This window comes from Salvia miltiorrhiza, unplaced genomic scaffold, assembly GCF_028751815.1.
Source record: "Salvia miltiorrhiza cultivar Shanhuang (shh) unplaced genomic scaffold, IMPLAD_Smil_shh fragScaff_scaffold_60_2, whole genome shotgun sequence".
Lineage (NCBI taxonomy): Eukaryota > Viridiplantae > Streptophyta > Magnoliopsida > Lamiales > Lamiaceae > Salvia > Salvia miltiorrhiza.
The window spans coordinates 88,917-108,613 of NW_026651473.1; the positions used below are offsets into that span (position 1 = coordinate 88,917).

The 19,697-nt window shown below is 43.0% G+C and overlaps 1 non-coding gene across 1 annotated transcript; it reads left to right on the plus strand.

Moving 5' to 3' along the window:
* Positions 1-3,649: 3,649 nt before the first annotated feature.
* Positions 3,650-3,755, plus strand: LOC131003034 (small nucleolar RNA R71). The gene has a single exon (XR_009094514.1). It is a non-coding gene; the product is annotated as a small nucleolar RNA R71 (small nucleolar RNA).
* Positions 3,756-19,697: the final 15,942 nt, after the last annotated feature.

Here is a 19,697-nt window from a genome sequence, read left to right on the forward strand (position 1 = left end):
CTAACTAGCAATCTAGAACGCAATAGCGAATTCAACAATCATACCAACGATTATCTAGGCGAGAATAAAGAACAAGTAATTCATCAAGTAAACTCGAAGCACAATAATCTACGCAAAAGCAATAAACTAGCATTCAAACGATAGAGAAAACAATAACTAAGTTCTTACAGCGAGTACGATCCGAAACTTCAATCTAATGTAATGGAAATAAACGAAATCTTCAATCCACAAAGCCAATAGATGTTTGATGATGTTTTAACTACTCTAAAACTAAGGGAAAAAGCATAAAATCGCAGGTGGAGGCTGCTCGGGTCGGAACTCCAAATAAAACCCTAAAAATCGGATTTTATAAGGTGAAACGTAACTGCCGGATTTCGTCAGGGACGGCGGCCGCCGTGGACGGCGGCGCCGTCCCCCCCTTTCGGCCTTTTCTTGAATTGTGGGACTTTGGCTGGTAAAAGGCTGGCGGCGCCCGCCGTGAGACGGCGGCGCCGTGGACGGTGGCCGCCGTGGGGCGGCGCCGCCGTGGGAGCCTTTCGCTGATCTTCTCTTCAAGCAATGCACGGCCCGCGCCGTGGGGCCGCGGCCGCCATCTCTACGGCGGCCGTCGCCGTAACCTGACTCCAAATATTGCTCGAAATGATGCCAAACCGCTCATCAACTTCCGAATCCTGCACACGACAGTAGAACACCCAAAAGGTCATCGAGCACGTGAAAAATAGAGCACAAAGGTACGAAGCGAGCTCGAATGCGCAGCAGGAAAACTCACAAAATCATCACAAAATAGGGCTAAACAACCCCCCACACTTAATTCCTTGCTTGTCCTCAAGCAACAATCACAACATCGACAGAAAATCCACCAGCGATTCTTCCCACCAAGCAAACACAACCAATCCAAGTCTTTCAAAATATCAAAGTCCCCAATCGGATGTTCAAAGTTAAGGTTTAAAATGCAACAACAAGATGATACAACTCAATCCGATCAGACCCAATTCTCCGCTAAGGGTGAATTTCCTAATGCAATTTCCTTTACAGTCATATCTCATCCTTTTTCACATTCTTACATTTTTTTCACATTTCACTTTCTCTTTTTTTTTGGGGTCAAGTTATTTTTGCTCTCAATAGACGGGCCATAATTCACGAGATTGAACTTTTGGAGGTGATCCAAAATATTCTCGTGTGGTTTCCCATGCTCATAATGAAGCCATTAGAGGAGCAGAGACCCAGATCTATCAAAAACTCAACAACCAACCAAACAATTCAACACAGAGAAAGATATTAGGAAATTGCACTGAAAACACTCCCCCTAGCATCTACCGGACAAATCACGTCAAGAGTTGCTCATCAGGGTGTTGCACCAAAACCTTAAACTAATTACACTTCATTGGGAACAAATCAATCAAGAAAAACGAGGATAACAAACAACCAAGACACAATCCAGAATCGCCAATGAACCACTATCAACATGCGATGCACTTAAAAACAAGCAAGAAAACAGGCAAGGGGACCATTCGCCCCAACACAAGAAAGCCCAAGGACACAACAAGAAGACACCCACAGGATTTACAAATACTAACAAACGCCCCCCCCACACTTAAAATCTGGCACTGTCCTCAGTGCAAACAAAAAGAGGGGTGAGAGAGGAAACTTCCCAAAATGCCGATCCAGTGGTGAGTCTGTAGTGTCCCACAATGTCTGCCTCTCTCTCGTCCAAAGAACAAACAGTCTCCAACACAACAACCTGCACCAAACAACAAAAGCAACAAAACAAGACACAAACAAAACGAAAGAAAAACGAAACAAGAAGAAGCAAGAAAACATGGGTTGCCTCCCATGCAACGCAAGTTTTTAAGTCGCCAGCCCGACTAAGAGAAACCCTTAACCAAAATCCGATTGAAGCTCCAGCTGCCTTAGCGCCCTTGTAAACACATCTTCTTGAATTGCAGCTGCGGGTCCTCCAAATGAGCGTTCCATGCTCATATCAGGAGATGGTCCTCTTTCCACCCATCCAAGGAGATCGAGTGACACCACCTCATCGAACTTCTCTTCCAGTAGCAAGGCAGTCAGAAAGCCTTGCTCTATATCACCTTCCTCGTGCGGCTTATCCAGAGATTCATGCTCAATGTCAGCCTCATCCTGCAAGGTAGCAAGGAATTTTTCCACGATCTCGTCCTCCTCCTGCAGCTTATTCAATAGTTCCTGCACAATACAGTTCTCCTCCAAAGCATCAATAGTTTCAACATAAGAGCATCTTTGAATTAAGGAAGTGGAGGGAGTAGGTTTTTCATCAAAAGTTGATAATGTTACCGCTCTACCTGCCCCTGACATACTCACAGTTCCCGTACTCACATCAATGCGAGTCTGGGTGGTGGCCATAAAGGGTCGGCCAAGCAGCACGAAATGCCCATTCTCGCCTCTAATCCCTTTTCCCACATCAAGGACAACAAAATCAACCAAGACACTAATCCCCCTCACAACAACCTCAACATCCTCAACATCCTCAACAAGGCCCTGTGGACTACTAATAGAGCCGTCAGCTAGCTCTATCTTCAAATTCGTGCCTTTCAGCCTTTTATTACCCAATTTTTCAAAAATATCAAACGGCATCAAATTGACTGCCGCGCCCAAATCAAGCATTCCAAACACCTTTTCAACCCCACCTAAGCTAATATCAAAAATAAAGCTACCTGGATCTCCTTGCTTGGGTGGTGGTCGGTCTAGTGCATCAGTGACAGGTGGCAGTGGCTCACTGGGGCATTGGGTGGCCTTGATTGCCTCCACGGTTTTGCTTTTCCATTTCCCCGTGGTTATTGGGGTAGTTTCCTTGATTACCGCCACGGCATGAGCTTGACGCGGCTGTTTGTCCTGGTTTAGGAACTTCCCAGTTGGCTGTTCTTGCTGCAGCTGATTTAGGGCTCCTGTAAGTTGCCCAACTGTAGTCTCGAGGCGCTTGATGGTAGCACTCTGAGACTCCATGTTCTGTTTGGTCATCTCCATAAAGGATTGCATGGTGTCCTCGAGAGACGGCTTCTGCGGTTGAGCTTGCTTCTGACACTGTTGGGGGGCATTCTGGTATTGCTGCTGCTGCTGAAAATTCCCTTGTTGCATAGGGAACTGTTGATACTGCTGAGGCTGCTGCTGCTGATAAGCTTGAGTGTAGTTCTGCTGCTAAGCTCTCCAACCCGAATTGGAGCTTTGTTGCCCTTGATTAAAGATAGGCCTCTGTTCAAACTGAGGCCTCCCCGGATAGCTCTGAGCAGCATAGACCTCTGCTTCTCCTTCAGGTGTGAATCCCCCCATGCGATGGCACGCGTTGGTTCCATGACCAAAATCGCCACATATTCCACATCCTTCTGCTGGTGGCGCGTGAACTGGTGGGGCTTCTGCCTGGCTCATCTTGAGGTGCTGAACTTGCCTCATCAATTCTGCTACTTGCTTCTGAAGCTCATTGTTGGGAGCTACTGCATTGGCTTCAACCCTCCTTCCTCTAACTGATTTCTGTTGAGAACTCGCTGCAAGTGTGTTGAAAATCTCCTTGAGCTCATCAGCTGTCTTTCGGGCAATGTTGCCCCCTGCTGTACTGTCCACCATAAACTGTGCCGTCTGAATCAATCCGTCATAGAAGAACTGCATCAACATGACGGGTGCTAACTGGTGCTGTGGGCACTGGCGGAGGAGCTCTTGGAATCTCTCCCAAGCCTCGTGGAAGGGCTCGTCAGCTCCTTGCATGAAGTTCATTATCTGGCTCCTAATCTCCTGTGTCTTGTGGCTAGGATAGTACTTGAGCATGAACTTCTCACATGCCTCTCCCCATGTGGTGATGGAGTTCGGCGGCAGGGATAGTAACCACGTCCTAGCTCGGTCCTTGAGTGCATAAGGTAAGCACTTGAGTCTCAACTGATCCTCGGTGAGTCCCGACAGTGGGAAGGTTTGCACTTGAGAGCAGAAGTCACGGATGAACTACAAGGCGTCCTCACTGGGCATCCCATGAAAGAGCAGCAGCAAGTTTGAGTCGTTGGGCTTCAGATTATAATTCCGGACCGCCGTGGGAAACACTATTGCAGACGTGCTAGTGTTCCCGATAACAGGCCTGGAAAAATCCCCCATATACTGTACGTTCTGCTCTGCCATGTTTTCTTGGTCAGGATTAGGCCGAACTTCTTCTTCTCCTTCCGAGTGCAAAGGAGGTGTATCCTCGATGGCTTCCAGAATGGGATTGGAAGCGATTCTCTCGTCACGGTCTCCCTCTTGAGACTGTGATTCCACAAAGTTCCTCGAACTGGACTCGGACTCCTCCTCCAGGTTTAAAAGGACCTCACGAGGTCGGTGAATGTTGTCAAAGTAAGGCACTAGCTTTCTCTTCAAGCTACGGCGACCTTGCATACACAACACTAGCAAACCAAATCAAACGCACCGGAGGGAGAAAATAACCAAGTCAAAAGAAAGAAACAAAAATAAACACGTAAAACAATGAAACACAATCAAATGCCTAAAGCCTTCCCCGGCAACGGCGCCAAAATTTGACTCATCCAAAAACACCTAACGGATGGACTCGAATTTATACGAGGTCGTCCTAGGGCGGTAAGGTGACTCAAGTCGTCTCTCAAGGAAGGCTTAGCAGGGCTTTAACTGTGCTACTCACAAGAAACAGAATTAAAACCTAAACACTCTAATCGGGTAGATTGGGTCTGGCACTCTCTCTTTTTAAATCTAGGCGTAATTTAATAAAGCTTGTAAAATTATCTAGTGCAGAATCAACGGGAAGCATATAAATCTATCTAGGCGAATTAAAAAGGAAGCAGAATAAGAACGCAGGAAAACTAATAAACCTAGGGTTCTAACTAGCAATCTAGAACGCAATAGCGAATTCAACAATCATACCAACGATTATCTAGGCGAGAATAAAGAACAAGTAATTCATCAAGTAAACTCGAAGCACAATAATCTACGCAAAAGCAATAAACTAGCATTCAAACGATAGAGAAAACAATAACTAAGTTCTTACAGCGAGTACGATCCGAAACTTCAATCTAATGTAATGGAAACAAACGAAATCTTCAATCCACAAAGCCAATAGATGTTTGATGATGTTTTAACTACTCTAAAACTAAGGGAAACAGCATAAAATCGCAGGTGGAGGCTGCTCGGGTCGGAACTCCAAATAAAACCCTAAAAATCGGATTTTATAAGGTGAAACGTAACTGCCGGATTTCGTCAGGGACGGCGGCCGCCGTGGACGGCGGCGCCGTCCCCCCCTTTCGGCCTTTTCTTGAATTGTGGGACTTTGGCTGGTAAAAGGCTGGCGGCGCCCACCGTGGGAGCCTTTCGCTGATCTTCTCTTCAAGTAATGCACGGCCCGCGCCGTGGGGCCGCGGCCGCCGTCTCTACGGCGGCCGCCGCCGCCAGGTGGCGGCCGTGAGCCTGACTCCAAATATTGCTCGAAATGATGCCAAACCGCTCATCAACTCCCGAATCCTGCACACGACAGTAGAACACCCAAAAGGTCATCGAGCACGTGAAAAATATAGCACAAAGGTACGAAGCGAGCTCGAATGCGCAGCAGGAAAACTCACAAAATCATCACAAAATAGGGCTAAACACTTATCCTCCAAAAACCCTAAAACCCCTACCCACGACGTCACTACCCTAACCATCCAACTTCCCATAATCACCACCCCCTTTTCTCGGCCCTAGACATACAAAACCACCACCCAGCCACCATGGTTTCCACCAAACCCAAAAACAAACTCAGAGGAATACCCCAGGGCACGGAAATCGACCTCACCAGAGAAAGCCCCACACCACCGAAACCCAAAACTTCGAAGAAAACCCCACGACCGAAACCACTTCCAATGGAAACCACACCGACCCCTTCGTCTAAAACCCTACCGCAAGCCGAGAGTCCCGCGCCGGTAGATGAAAATGTCATCGAGCAACTCACGGCGGAAATAGACGTCCCCACGCTCGGCACTGATGAACAACATGCAGCCGAAGGGGAGGGCAAGGCCACACCGGAGACGGCGAAGAAAGGCGAGGAAGAGCCGTCTAAAAGGAAGCAGACCTCCGCCGCTCCGAAGAAGAAGAAGCCGGCGGCCGAAAAATTGGCCACACCGGCTGAAGGATCATCCAATGAGAAAAATAAACCCTCGGGTTCAGTGATGCAAGAGGAGCAGGGGGAGTCCGGCGAAGAGCAAGAGGAAACTCCGGCAAAAAGGAGGAGGAAAGTGATGGCCCCGACCCCGATCCGAATGATCAAGGGAGAGCCGTCGTCAGCACCGAGAAGCGGGAAGAAGACTGTGAAAGGGATCGCTATGCCCAAAATCCCGGATATGGATGCACTGAAACCTTTGGGCATAGTGGACAAGGTGAAAGAATACTTCGACAACATCGGATGGAAGGCATTTCTGGAGTGGCCAGGGCACGCGTATGAAGAGGTGGTCCGGGAAGTTTTCGACTCGATGCAAGTAGAAATCAACCCTGCCTGCGGACCTCTGGGCATGAGCTTCTCCATGAAGGGAGAGACCAGAGATATGTCCGTGAATGAGGTCAACCTAAATCTGGGAATGGTAAAGCTGAAGGACCTGCAAAAGAAGGAGCACAAGGACGCAAATAGAGGAATCCCCACCTTCACTGCACAAGAGTGGGATGTCATGTGGGCAGAGATCGGCGATGGAGGACAGTTCAGGACCCAAAAGGTCAAGGGGCATAGGATTCGCGACTCAACCCTGAGAGTTTGCCACAGCATCCTCTCATACTCCCTCTTCGGCAAACTGGACAACGGGAATGCTATGTCCAAAAAGGATCTCTACATCCTTTGGGCAATGCATAGCGGAGTGAAGCTCCTTTGGAGCTTTTCTGATCGAGCACATCGAATCCATCATCAACAAGCCTAATCAGAGGCTCTCCTGCATCCATTTCACCACCGCGTTTGCCCAAGTGAATGAGATTGAGATCGAGGAGGGGAACACCAAAATTGAGCCGGAGAAGCTAAACGTTGAAGCCCTGATCCGCATGAAGGATGTGAGGATGGACCGTGGTGTGCCAAAATTCACCAATCCAGAAGAGAGAGAAGTTTCGGCGGCCGAAAGCCAAAGCCCTGCTGTGGGCAAAGGAAAAGAAAAGATGGAGGAGTCAGAGTCAGAGGACGAGGTAAATCAGCTGGACAGGATTGAGTCCATGATCGTGGAGACCCAAGTTGCACTGGCAGTGACCCAAAAGGCCCTTCTGGCCTTCTTCAAGCATCAAGGGTTCAGGTACCCACCTGCACCTGCCCCTTGAATTTCACCCTCCCTAGGTTTTTTAGTTTTTGTTTTGTTTTGTCTTGTTGTGTCTTTTATGTGTTTGTTCTGTTTGTTTGTTGAGTCTGTCTGGCCAAAGCTGCGGGAAGGGTAACCTTCTGCCTGCACCGGTGTTTTGCCCAAAAGGTAACACACTTGGTGCAGGCACCCAAAGCAATGACCATGTTCTGTGTTTTTTGTTGTTTACTTTTTTTGTTTGTTTTGTTTGTGTTTGCTGTTTTCCTTGACCCCCTCCACACACCTACTTTGCTCAAAGCAAAGTGTATGTGTGTGGGGGGCCAAGACTTCTGTTCCTGTTGTACTGGGTAATCCTTGTTCTCGCACCCTTTGCCTTAAGGCAAAGTGTGTGAGTGGGAGGGAAGACCCAGTCTTTTTTTTAATGTTTTAGAGTCTTGTGTCAAGCATGCTGTATATTCAAGGTTTCTCCAGTTTTGATGATTTAAGAGTTTGATTTTGTAAGTAGGAGTCTACGAACCTTGTGACGTATGTAGTTGAGGACGATGGATGGGGATTTGGGCATACCATGTGAGGATTTGAGCTTTTATAATTGTTGTTGTATGCCCATAACAGTTCTTTCTTTCATTGTGTGAATATTGACATCTTGATTTGGGATAATGCTAGAACTTGCCTTGATTCTTAGACGAACACTGTGTACATAGCTTAGGTGCATTAGATGATTTAGGCGATTCTTTCTTTAGCCCACAAAGCCAAATTGACCAACCCTACATCTATCACCTGTGAACCCTTTTAAGCTTAATAATTCATTTGAATTCACTTATAAATTTGCCCAGAACTAAGCCATCCCGGTCAAACTGAACTTAAGGGGCAAAAGAAGGGAAGATAGTGTAGTGGACCTTATGGGCAGGACTAGTACAAAAAATTGCAAAAAAATGGGAAATTTAATCCCACCATAGAGAAAAAGTCCATAAATAAAAAGAAAGAAAAAGAGAGAAAAAGAAAGAGAAAAAGAAAAAAAGGGGGAGGAAGAATAAAGGGAAGAATGTGCTTAGGCCCGCAAGAATAGGCAAGGGATAAAGAAAATCTGGGGAAGTCTGTTGCCCAGAATGAAGTTCAGAATGACCTTAGCCTCGTGCCCAAAAATTCTCACCTTATGCCTTAAGCCACATTACAACCAATGAAAGACCTAATGAGATGCACCTAGGACTTTTGACTAAAGGGTAAGACACTAGAAGAGGGGCAAGCCTATGGTCAGAACCCAATCAAGATGTCCAGAGTGAACACGAGCCAAAACACTTGAGAGAAAGAGTGAAAGGGGAGGAACATCCTTATGCCCAGAACCCAATCTTGACTCAACTGATGGCATTTTTGTTTGTTTGATCATACTACTGATTGCTTCTTTTAATCTTCATTTTGCTGTTGAACTGAGAAAGTATAGCATGCTGTGTGTTTTCATTTTTTTTTATGTTTTGTGTGCCTGTTTCGTCCGTGTCTGTACTTGGGCAAAATCATGCATGCACGCTTGAGGACAATCGTGTTTAAAGTGTGTGCGTGTGATGAGCCCAGGTTTGTGCTCTGTTTTTGTGTCTGTTTTAGGTCTAGATCGAGTCTTTTTCCTTCTGTTTGTGTTGTTTGGTCGCCTGGGAGGGTGTAGTTCCGTGGCAGGACCAGCTTGTGGGCAAGAGGTGCTCCAGGGGTCGAAACTGGTGTCACTTTTCGTGAAAGAGGTATGCGCCGGAAGCAAAGGGGAATTGGAGGCAAAATCATCCCTTATGCCCATAAGTACTGCGCGAGAGCTGGCAAGCAAGAGGAGGAAGGAAAGGGAAGAAGTCGGAGGCACAACAGGCGGGCGAGGGAGGACCGCAAGTGGGAGTTTGATATGGGCCGAGGGCGGCAGCTATCCAAAAGAGACTGATGAGGCCAAACCACCGCCTTATCCAAAAGGAAACAAATCTTCATGAAGATTAGGTCTGGAAGGGATAAGCATCTCCATGCTTGCATGGATCCGGCCGCAACATCATGGGCTGGGCCTTACGTTGCCCTAATCACTCCTATAAATACCCGAAGAGCTTCTAAAGCCGAGGGTGCTGAAAAACCGACCTGTTGTGCAGTCTTTGTGAAGTGGAAGCTAGCCCGGACTGTGGGCATAATCTGTTACTTTTTCGTTACATGTTTTGCACGGCACTTTTGGCCGTAGGTACTTATATTTACCTTTAAGCAATTTCAATTTCAGTTATGTTTTCCTTTATATCTCTTGCTTATGTTATTTACTTTATGTTTGGCTAAGTTTTATACTCCCTCCGTCCACCAAAAAAACTCCTACTTGCCCTTAAATATTTGTCCACGAAATAAACTCCTACTCTGCTTTTTGGACAATTATACCCTCCCTCGCTTTTAAAATTACTACACTTTTACCTATTGGGCCCACTTTACTCTACCATTACTTATGTAATTAGTCTTCCTTAAACTTATTATTATTATTATTATTATTATTATTATTATTATTATTAATATTATTATTATTATTATTATTATTATTATTACTACGACTATTATTATTATTATTATTATTATTATTATTATTATTATTATTATTATTATTATTGTTATAGTTATTATTCTTGTTATTGTTATTATTATTATTATTATTATTATTATTATTATTATTATTATTATTATTATTATTATTAACCTTATTATAATTATTATTATTATTGTTATTATTATTATTACTATCCTTATTATTGTTATTGTTATTCTTATTATTCTTATTATTGTTGTTATTATTATTATTATCCTTATTATTATTATTATTATTATTATTATTATTATTATTATTATTATTATTATTATTATTATTATTATAATAATAATTATTATTATTATTATTATTCTTATTATTGTTATTATTTATTTTATTATTATTATTATTATTATTATTGTTGTTGTTGTTGTTGTTGTTGTTGTTGTTGTTATTATCCTTATTATTGTTATTGTTATTGTTATTGTTATTGTTATTGTTATTGTTATTGTTATTGTTATTGTTATTGTTATTGTTATTGTTATTGTTATTGTTATTGTTATTGTTATTGTTATTGTTATTGTTATTGTTATTGTTATTGTTATTATTATTATTATTATTAGTATTATAATTATTATTATTATTATTATTATTATTATTATTATTATTATTATTATCCTTATTTTTATTATTATTATGCTTATTATTGTTATTGTTATTGTTATTGTTATTGTTATTGTTATTGTTATTGTTATTGTTATTGTTATTGTTATTGTTATTATTGTTATTATTGTTGTTGTTATTAATATTATTATTATTATTATTATTATTATTATTATTATTATTATTATTATTATTATTATTATTATTATTATTATTATTATTATTATTATTATTATTATTATTATCAAATAGCTAGTGAAAGATTAGTAAAAGTAATCACAATACATAAACACTACCCTTTTAGTCTTTTATACCAACTTTACACCACATTTTTCAGCTTTCTTAGTCTCCGTGCCGAACCCCAACTGGGAGTTTTTTTGGTGGACGGAGGGAGTATTCTGATTTGGGCAAGATGATCTAAGCATGAACACTTAACTCGAGAGGTCAACTGTATGAGCATATTCCCGATACACTAGGTTTGATTCCAAAAAAGGTTGAAACAACTTGGTTAATTAATTGATTTCTAGTTAACTAGGAAGTTTTGGTCACAAGTAATAATTTGGGCATAAGGCGAAACGCCATCGACCTCCAAAATAGTACAACGAGTGTTGGAGCCGTGACTGCTGTGAAATATCGGCGTAAGAGTCAAGTGGGTCTATCTAGTTCTTAAAGCATTCTGGGCAAAGCACAACTAGCGATAGGCCATCGCAGAGAGCGTGGATGTTGCCCGGGGTAGTTGATTTCCATTAGCTGACCCTTCTAAGGGATCATAAACTGAAAGGATAGATTGGGCAAGGGGGTTTTGCGTGCGTGACGAGTGACAATAGGGGCGCAACAATTCTTATGCCTATAACCACTGGTATGCGAGTATAGTGATTAATCTTTGCACCAATGATCGAGTGTCCCGTTCATGTTTAGTGATTCGAACCCAAGTCAGAATTGTTTTGTTATTTGATTTATCTACCTTGTTATTTCAGTTTAAGTTGGAAACCCCGTTCTGCCCATAAGCACGTTGTGGTCAGAACACTGCTGGATACAAAACCTTTTTAGTGACACCCTTGCGAAAGAAGTTACTGCTCAGTTCCATGTGGATTCGACTCTGGACTTACCACTAGCTAGTCTAGTTGTGGGCACAGGATATTTTATTTGCGCGAAGATCAATCGACGGCTTCGTCAATAGGCTCAGGCACATACGGAATAGGATCATCGGGAGGTAAGTACCCGCCAACTCCAACCTCATGAGCTGGTTCGTCTGCCATCCCATATGGCCTTGGTGGCGGTGCATCATAAGCAAAGTACCGGTAGCTGATCGTCTCTATAAACCCTCTGAAGTCTCCGTATCTGACACCTTCTATCCATGTCGTATCAATGTACTGTGGCACTAGAGAAGCTGCCCAATCCTGCCACTCTGGCGGTAGCTGGGGAATCAGGTGTGTGATAGCCTCGACACCTTCAATCCCATAGGGAGTAGCCTCAAACCAACGTCTGTGATAATGCGCTAGAAACTCTCCTAGAGTGTCACCCTCTCTTTGACCATACTCTCTGAACCATCGTCGCATCACCTCTGCAAGTTGACGCTGCATCGTGCAAAAGAAAAGTTGACGTACATCTCAATCAACAACATACTCATTCTCGTTGTACGATGGTGGTGCAACGGCTATACTAGCCTCAATTTATCTCCATATAATACAAAATCACTGGCTCATGTCACAATCCATCATCTCGAATAACTCCGCCCATCAAAACAATAGATATCTCATTAGTAAATCATGTTCATCCATAAAATAATAAAGAATAATAATAAACTCTTACCTCGATAAGCCGGAGGAGAAGAGGTGTTGGTGATGAGGAGTAAAGTATACGTGAAGTGAAGGTTAACAACAACAAAGGAGTCAGCGCTGGGAATAACTATGAAGAAAGGAGCCTGGATAGTGTTTTTAGGGAAAAACGTGAAGGGTAAGGGATTTAGGGCCACTTCGAGAGGGTTCGAAGGTCATAAGTATCAGGGCTGAAATAACCAGAGAGGAGGGGAGCAGGCCAGAGGGTCAGATCTGGAATAAAGTAGGGAAGGGGCTACGCTAGGATTCGGGCAGGACTGGCTTAGTCAATAGGAAAACTTCAGAGCTGGAGGTAGATGCAGCGTTGGGAAAGATTGGGAGCATCACCGATCGATAACGACCTTGAAAGATTCTCTCTAACGGCCAGGGTCACGATCAGGCGTGTAATTACTAATTCATCCTTGTCTTAGGTGTCTATAAATAGAGGATGTATGATCATTCTAAACACACGTTATTCAAACATTAATACAATTTTCTCTCTCATTTTAGCTGCTTTCTTTGCCATCTCTCAATCCGCTATTACACCACAAGTGAATCTTTCTCTCCATAATCAAAGGGTGAAAATACCAAACTCATCAACTGGTGCAGTCTGTGGGAAGTTGCGGATTGAGCTTAAGACGTGAAGAAAGTTTGTGCATGGACTTTGCTCGCCCGAATTTCTTGGCACAAGCTTTGTATCTTTGCCGAGGATTCAGGTTTGATGGGCACATACGCTTGTTTGCGTGTGTTTTCTGGGGTTTTGATCGATCTCGTGATGGGGTGTTTGCCTGGGTTTTCATAATTTCGCATGCATCTTACGTGATTTTAATTTTGACGTATTATCTGTATTATTATGATTTTCATTGTGCTAATTTCTGTTCGAATTTCTGTTTCTCGGGTGTTGGGAGTTCTTTGTGGGCGGATTTATGGAATTCGTGGGATATAGTTTCTGCTGCTTTATTTGCGGTCGAGATCTGTTGGATCTGTTGGATTTCTGGGGATTTTCTTGCATATATCTAGTGGGAATTGGTCTTCTTGGGAAAGCTCTTCATGGGAATTATAATATGCCGCCTCTGCGAATTGGAGCACGTGATATCTTGAGAATTTATTTTATATTTTTCTTGTTGGGATTTCTAATTTTGTTTCCACAGGTCATGGTGGACACAAATATCATCAAAAACTTGTTGTGGGACTTCACGGGAGAGGGCAGGGCTCCTACTCCTAAAACAGCTGCTACTGTTACCAATGAAAGAATCCAGGTCGAGGACTCCATACCTACTGGCCCACTTAGGCCCATGTTATCAGGGCTGCAAGTGACTCCAACTGAACAAGGGTCAACTGCACAGGAAACAGGACTCATTAATGTCACCATAACTGAATAGATGCTGTCTTTTCTGAGTTATGCCTGCATGAGACAGGTGTTGGGAACGTCCGCACCACCGTTAAACTTGGGGCTACCGGCGATCGCGGGACCAGAGACTTCAAGACTGCCTACTCAAACTATTCTGGGGGATTGCCAACTAAAAATCCACCACCCTTGGTAAAGAGCACTGTTGTTGTACCTCCGAAATGAGCGGGAGAGGCCAGGGCTGAAAAAGTCATAGACATACGTCGACAAGGACCTATGTTCCCAGGAGATATGGAGGGTATCGAGGATATTGGGGACACTTCCAGTCAAACTCGACCTGTCACAGAACGACCGGAAAAAAGCAAAGTATTGGAGGATCCAGTTCAATTACAGGAGAGGGTTTCAGCTATGCAATGACACCTCCAAGAGTTGGAGGAAGTGATTGAGGAAAAAGAGAAAGAGAAAAGCAGGGCTGTCTCACGAAAAAGGGGACGGTATGAGGATTCCACCCACTCCAGGGCTGGAAGTCACCAGGATCGGCATGCTCATCCGAGGGAGAAATGTTGGATTCGTATACTGAAAGCAAGAACATTTTATGCTTGTATACAATGTTTCTTGTGTTCACTATTTTATCTCCTATCTGATTGTGTTCATGATTGCATATGTATGTCCTTTATCTCTATATAAGTTGATTATATGGTGATTAACGGATCACAGAAGGTCATATAATTAGAATAAACTTAAGAGATATAAATAGATCACAGCCGAGATGACTCTAGGCCGAGTCGTTGGTGTAGGCCGCAGTATAGATGGAAATAGTTTGTCTTGACTATTTGTCTATACTGGTACGTCATAACGTATTGATAGGATCACAGTGAGATGTATTCTTCTATCTGACATAAATGAAGAATCAAGATCTCGGTGACTTAATAAAATTTTAATACTAATAAGATTTTAGATATATATATTGATTCGTGTATCACTTTGATTTACCATGGGTGAGAGTTATATATTAACTTGAGTACTCTGTATCTTGGGTGATAGCGGTCAATATATGATATTTGGTTATTTGTATTAGTACCCATATCCGGTATAGGATAATGACATCCCCTTAAGGAGCTCAATAAGGTTTATTGCGTTAAACCCTGCAGGTTGATTAAGTTCATGCGCAATAATAAGGTTTAAGTGGTACTGCTTAAGGATTACTAAGAGATTCATTAATTTAAGCTATCAGAGCTTTAATTAATTAATGGATGTCGGATATTTTAAATACGGAGATTTAATAAGTCTAAATACAAGCCCCAACTCATCATCGGTAATAAAGGGGTAAGTCAGTATTGATTCTCTAGTGGAATGAATTAATGCTTATGAATTAATTATGATTTGGGCTGATCATAAGAATTAATTCATTAGAGGCCTATCTTTATTCCTTGTATCTGATCCCTGGACTGGCCTAAAGTCTCCAGAGCCCAGTAGGTGTAAAATTCGCCCACTACAGTTGTTGGAGCCCTAGGACTGTGTTTTGTCTTTAAATATAGATATCTGCTCTCAGAATAAGACACACAAAATTAGGGTTTTAGAGAGAGCAGTAGGGGGCACCAATTTCAAGGTGGTCGAATTCTCTGTGGGAGTTCTCATAGTTCGTTGTCCATCCAACGTTGGGAATTGAGCGAGATACAGTTCAGAAGATCTGAGCTGGAGTCAGATTTTTGCAGAAAATCAAGTTCTGGTAGTTTTCGAAGAACGACCATAACTTCTTCTATAGAACTCGGATTTGGACGAAACAGGTGGCCACGCTTTCGAAAAGGAAGAAGTCGTATTTCTGGGCAAAATACGAGTGGAGGATGTTTGTGGCTTCAAACGAAGGATTGAAGTTGGCTGACCTATTCAGCGACGAATTGATGAATTCTTCAGGTATTTCTGACTCCAAGGTGCAGCACTTAAATTAATAGGAGCATGCTAGGTTTAATCGATGTATGGTGAATTAAGATAATGCAAGAGACGATCCTCGGGCAAATCAAGTATTAATTAAGTTTAATATTCCTGCAATTGGTATCAGAGCCCGGATTAGTTTTCTTGGCTCTGTCTGATAATTCGCGTTCGAATAATATGTTCGTGTTTTTATTTTATTTTTTTGCTGCTGTTCTTTGTGGTCTGTTGATTCGTGGGATACGTCATTTTGATGTTGTAATCGTTTTTCCACCACGAGAAAAATCCATGGTTAGATTAGAATTTCAAATTGTACTTTATTTTTTGCTTGTAATCTGTAATTATGGTAAAACGAGATGAAGACGACGACGATCAAACGTAGAGCGAATAACAGGTTTTTGGAGTGGCTGAATAGGTTTCAGGCTGTGCTGTCGCGCGCGTCCGTGAGTTGCTGCGCTCTGGCTTTCGAGTTACTGCGCTCTGGCCTCTGAGCTGCTGCTGCTCTGGCCTCCGAGCTGATGTCTCTGCTCTGGCCTCTGGTCTGTATGCTGCTCTGGCCTCTGAGCTGATGTCTCTGCTCTGGCCTCTGGTCTGTATGCTGCTCTGGCCTCAGAGTTGTGCTCTGCTTTGGCCTCCGAGCTGTGTTCTGCTCTGGCTCCGAGCTGTTTCTGCTCTGGCCTCTAAGCTGACTCTGCTCTGGCCTCTGAGCGGTCTATGCTCTAGCCTCTGAACTGACTCTGCTCTGGCCTCTAAGCGGTCTCTGCTCTGGCTCTGAGTTGTCACTGCTCTGGCCTCTGAGCTGACTCTGCTCTGAGCGGTCTCTACTCTGGCTCTTAGCTGTCTTTGCGCTGACGCCTCCGGGCTGCGCTGCTCTACTGAGCTGATGCCTCTGGGCTGCGCTGCTCTGCTGCGCTGACGTCTCTGGGCTACGTTGCGTTGCTATGCTGACGTGCGTGCCTCCGGGCTGTTGATGTTGTGTCTGCCCAAACGGGCTAGGTGCCTGGGGCTGCGCTGATTTTCCTGGGGTCGCCGCATGATGCTGCTGCCGAGTGTTTGTGGCAGCGCCGCCTAGAGGTTCCAAACCCTATGTGGCACATGAATCTCGACATAAACCCTAAGGGTTCCCAAACCCTAGTTTCAAAGACGGGCCTGATGGAGTTGTTTCGGGCCGAGTTGTCATTTTTGAGTTTTTCTTTTCTGTTTTAAATGTAATAGATTAGAATTGGGATTCCACGAATGGGTCACGAAGAACTTTATTTCTTTTATTCTGCTCTTTGCATGTCGTGGGGTTAATCCATTATGCTCTTTGCATGCTGTTTTTGTCTTTGCTTGTTAATATGTGTTTATTAACTGCGCTTAGACAAGCATGCTAGGTTTATCGTTTTCCTAAGCATGTTTTAGAATTCTGCGAGCATGTTTTACGTGTTGCGTTCTAGAATAGCATGTTTAGGATTATGTATTGAGCATGATCAAACCTTTTGAAAGAAAAAAGACTAAGCTGTTTTAATAATTTTTATGGTGTTTAAAATTTATTTTAGACCTCCACAAGCGGTCCCAAGAGAAAGTGATTGAGAATATGAGCAAACGTCCACACGATCGTGGCTTACTTCTTGTTTGATTTCACGAGTTTGTCAAGTTGAGATTTCTATTAAAAATATTTAAATCCATTTAAGTAGTGGGAGTTATGCGGTAAACGTCCACACGATCGTGGCTTACTCGTATGATTTTCATAAGTACTTTAGAGGATGGATTTTAAATAAGATAACCAAGAGATTAAATTGAAAGCGGCATGGTCTTAGTGGGTATGTCAATTTTGAGAATTTAATTGTCAAGGTTAAATTGTGGTCGCTGCTTGGATATCGTTTCAAGTACAATGTACAACTCCCCATCGGAGTCCGTTCTTGAATATGATATGGTCTAGTTAAGGTCCAACTATTAATTTCCTTTGTCAAAAGGTTAAGTTGACATGGATGGAAATTAAATGACTAGGTGAATAGTCTGGTTGAGGGGTTCATGTGTAAACGTCCACACGATCGTGGCTTACTCGTGAGATTCCTTGGGCGGTTGGAGGTTTCATTAATATTGTTTTTATCAAAAGGTTACAATATTATTGTTACGAATTATGTGCTTCATGTTCTTACATGTTTAAATTGTTTATTTTCAGATATGTCTACGTCTCCTATTGTTTTTTTTATTCTTGCAGAAAGTCTTTAACCGGTCCATATATATTGATGATGACTGTAATACCCATCAGCGTTGTGCTTAGCAATACAGGGACATTTTACCTAATTATTGTTATTATTATTATTAAATAAACTAACCAGAGACCGCCTTGCCAGAGTGCAGGTTGGCAAAGACCGTCTTGCCAGAGTGCGGCGTGGCAGAGCCAACCTGCAGAGACAGAGCCCGCCTTGCCAGAGCGCAGAGCTACCAGAGACAATACCAAAGCGCAGAGCTACCAGAGACAATATGCCAGAGCAGAGCTACCAGAGATAACCTGCCAGAGACAACATGCCAGAGCCAGAGTTCAACCAGAGACAGCTCTGTCGAGAGCCAGCTTCACCACCAAGTTGGGCTTCACGGGCTTTAGGGTTACGCCCAATTAGTTATCTATAAATAGAAAGTTTAGCATTAGCATTAGGGGAGATGATTTATTTCAGAGCAACACTTGTAAAATGTAATTATCTCAAAGTATAGTGAAAACACTCGAAGATCACCCGTGGATGTAGGTCTCAATGACCGAACCACGTAAATCCGTGTCTCATCTATTGCTTATTAGTTAAGGGTTGATTTCATGCTTCATCAACTGGCGCCGTCTGTGGGAAATCCTGGGCTAAGGCATGAGTTGGGGATATTTTCTGGGCACTGTTCTTCATAATTTCAACGAATATGCATGTTCTAGCGAAAATCTAGGTAAATGGTTGGGTTTCAAACTAGATCTCTGAATGTGCTTCAACATCTGATCGTTCTGACTGTGTTATGTAAAAAATAGTAGGACAATTGCATGATTCTTCTAGTTAATATGTGAGATTTGCATGATTTTGGGTGTGTTTCTGTGCGATCTCTTATGTCCTTGTGTTCTTCATCTGGACATTTTATTTTGATTTCTGGGAACTTGGCCGATTTTTGGTTGCTCTGCATGAAGAAATGGTAGTTAAGGTGGCGCATATCGTGCAATTCGAAAGAACCCATATAATTTTTGAAGTATTCTTAGGACCTGTGCGATTTTGAATTTTTCTTGGGATCTGTGTGATTTTGAATCATGTTCTAATCACGGGAGAAATTATATCTTGTTCTGTTTCAATAACGTATATTCTCGACGTGAAATCTGAAGAAGTCATCTTCTCTTGGTTGAGATCATTTTTTGCATATCTGAACCCGACGGAAACATTATTTGCTCTTCTGGGTTTATTTCCCAGAGGGGTGGGATACTCATCGTTAGAAGGGGATTTCTCTGAGTTTCTTTCGCTTAACAAAGTCCGTACATTTGATCTGAAATTACATTATGGGCCGAAGTTAGTGGGTTTTTCTAGAGTTTATTATTATTATGGAGATATCTTACACAAGAAGAAGGGCAGATTACTCAAAAGAAAATCATGGCCGTTCCTACACAGGCAAAGGGAGCGGAAAAATCTGTTGCTGTGCAGACAGGGGAGCGCAGAGTAACTGAGAACATGGGAGAATAACCGTGCTGAACCGGTTTATATCAAGATCAGCCGAAAGAAGTTTGCCTTTCTTTAAAATCTTAAGGAAAGGGAGTCGTTTTGAATGGACCCATGAGTGTCAGCGGGCCTTCGAGGATGCTCTGGACGGATATTTTTCAGTTCTGACCGGGCTGCTCTGAATGGATATTTTTCAGCTCCGACCGAGCTACTCTGAACTGATATTTTTCAGCTCTGACCGGGCTGCTCTGGACAGATATTTTTTAGCTCTGACCAGGATGCTCTGGATGGATATTTTTCAGCTCTGACCGGGCTGCTCTGAACGGATATTTTCAGCTCTGACCGGGCTGCTCTGGACGGATATTTTTCAACTCTGACCAGGATGCTCTGGACAGATATTTTTCAGCTCTGACTGGGCTACTCTGAATGGATATTTTCAGCTCTGACCGGGCTGCTCTCGACGAATATTTTTCAGCTCTGACTAGGCTGCTCTGGATGGAT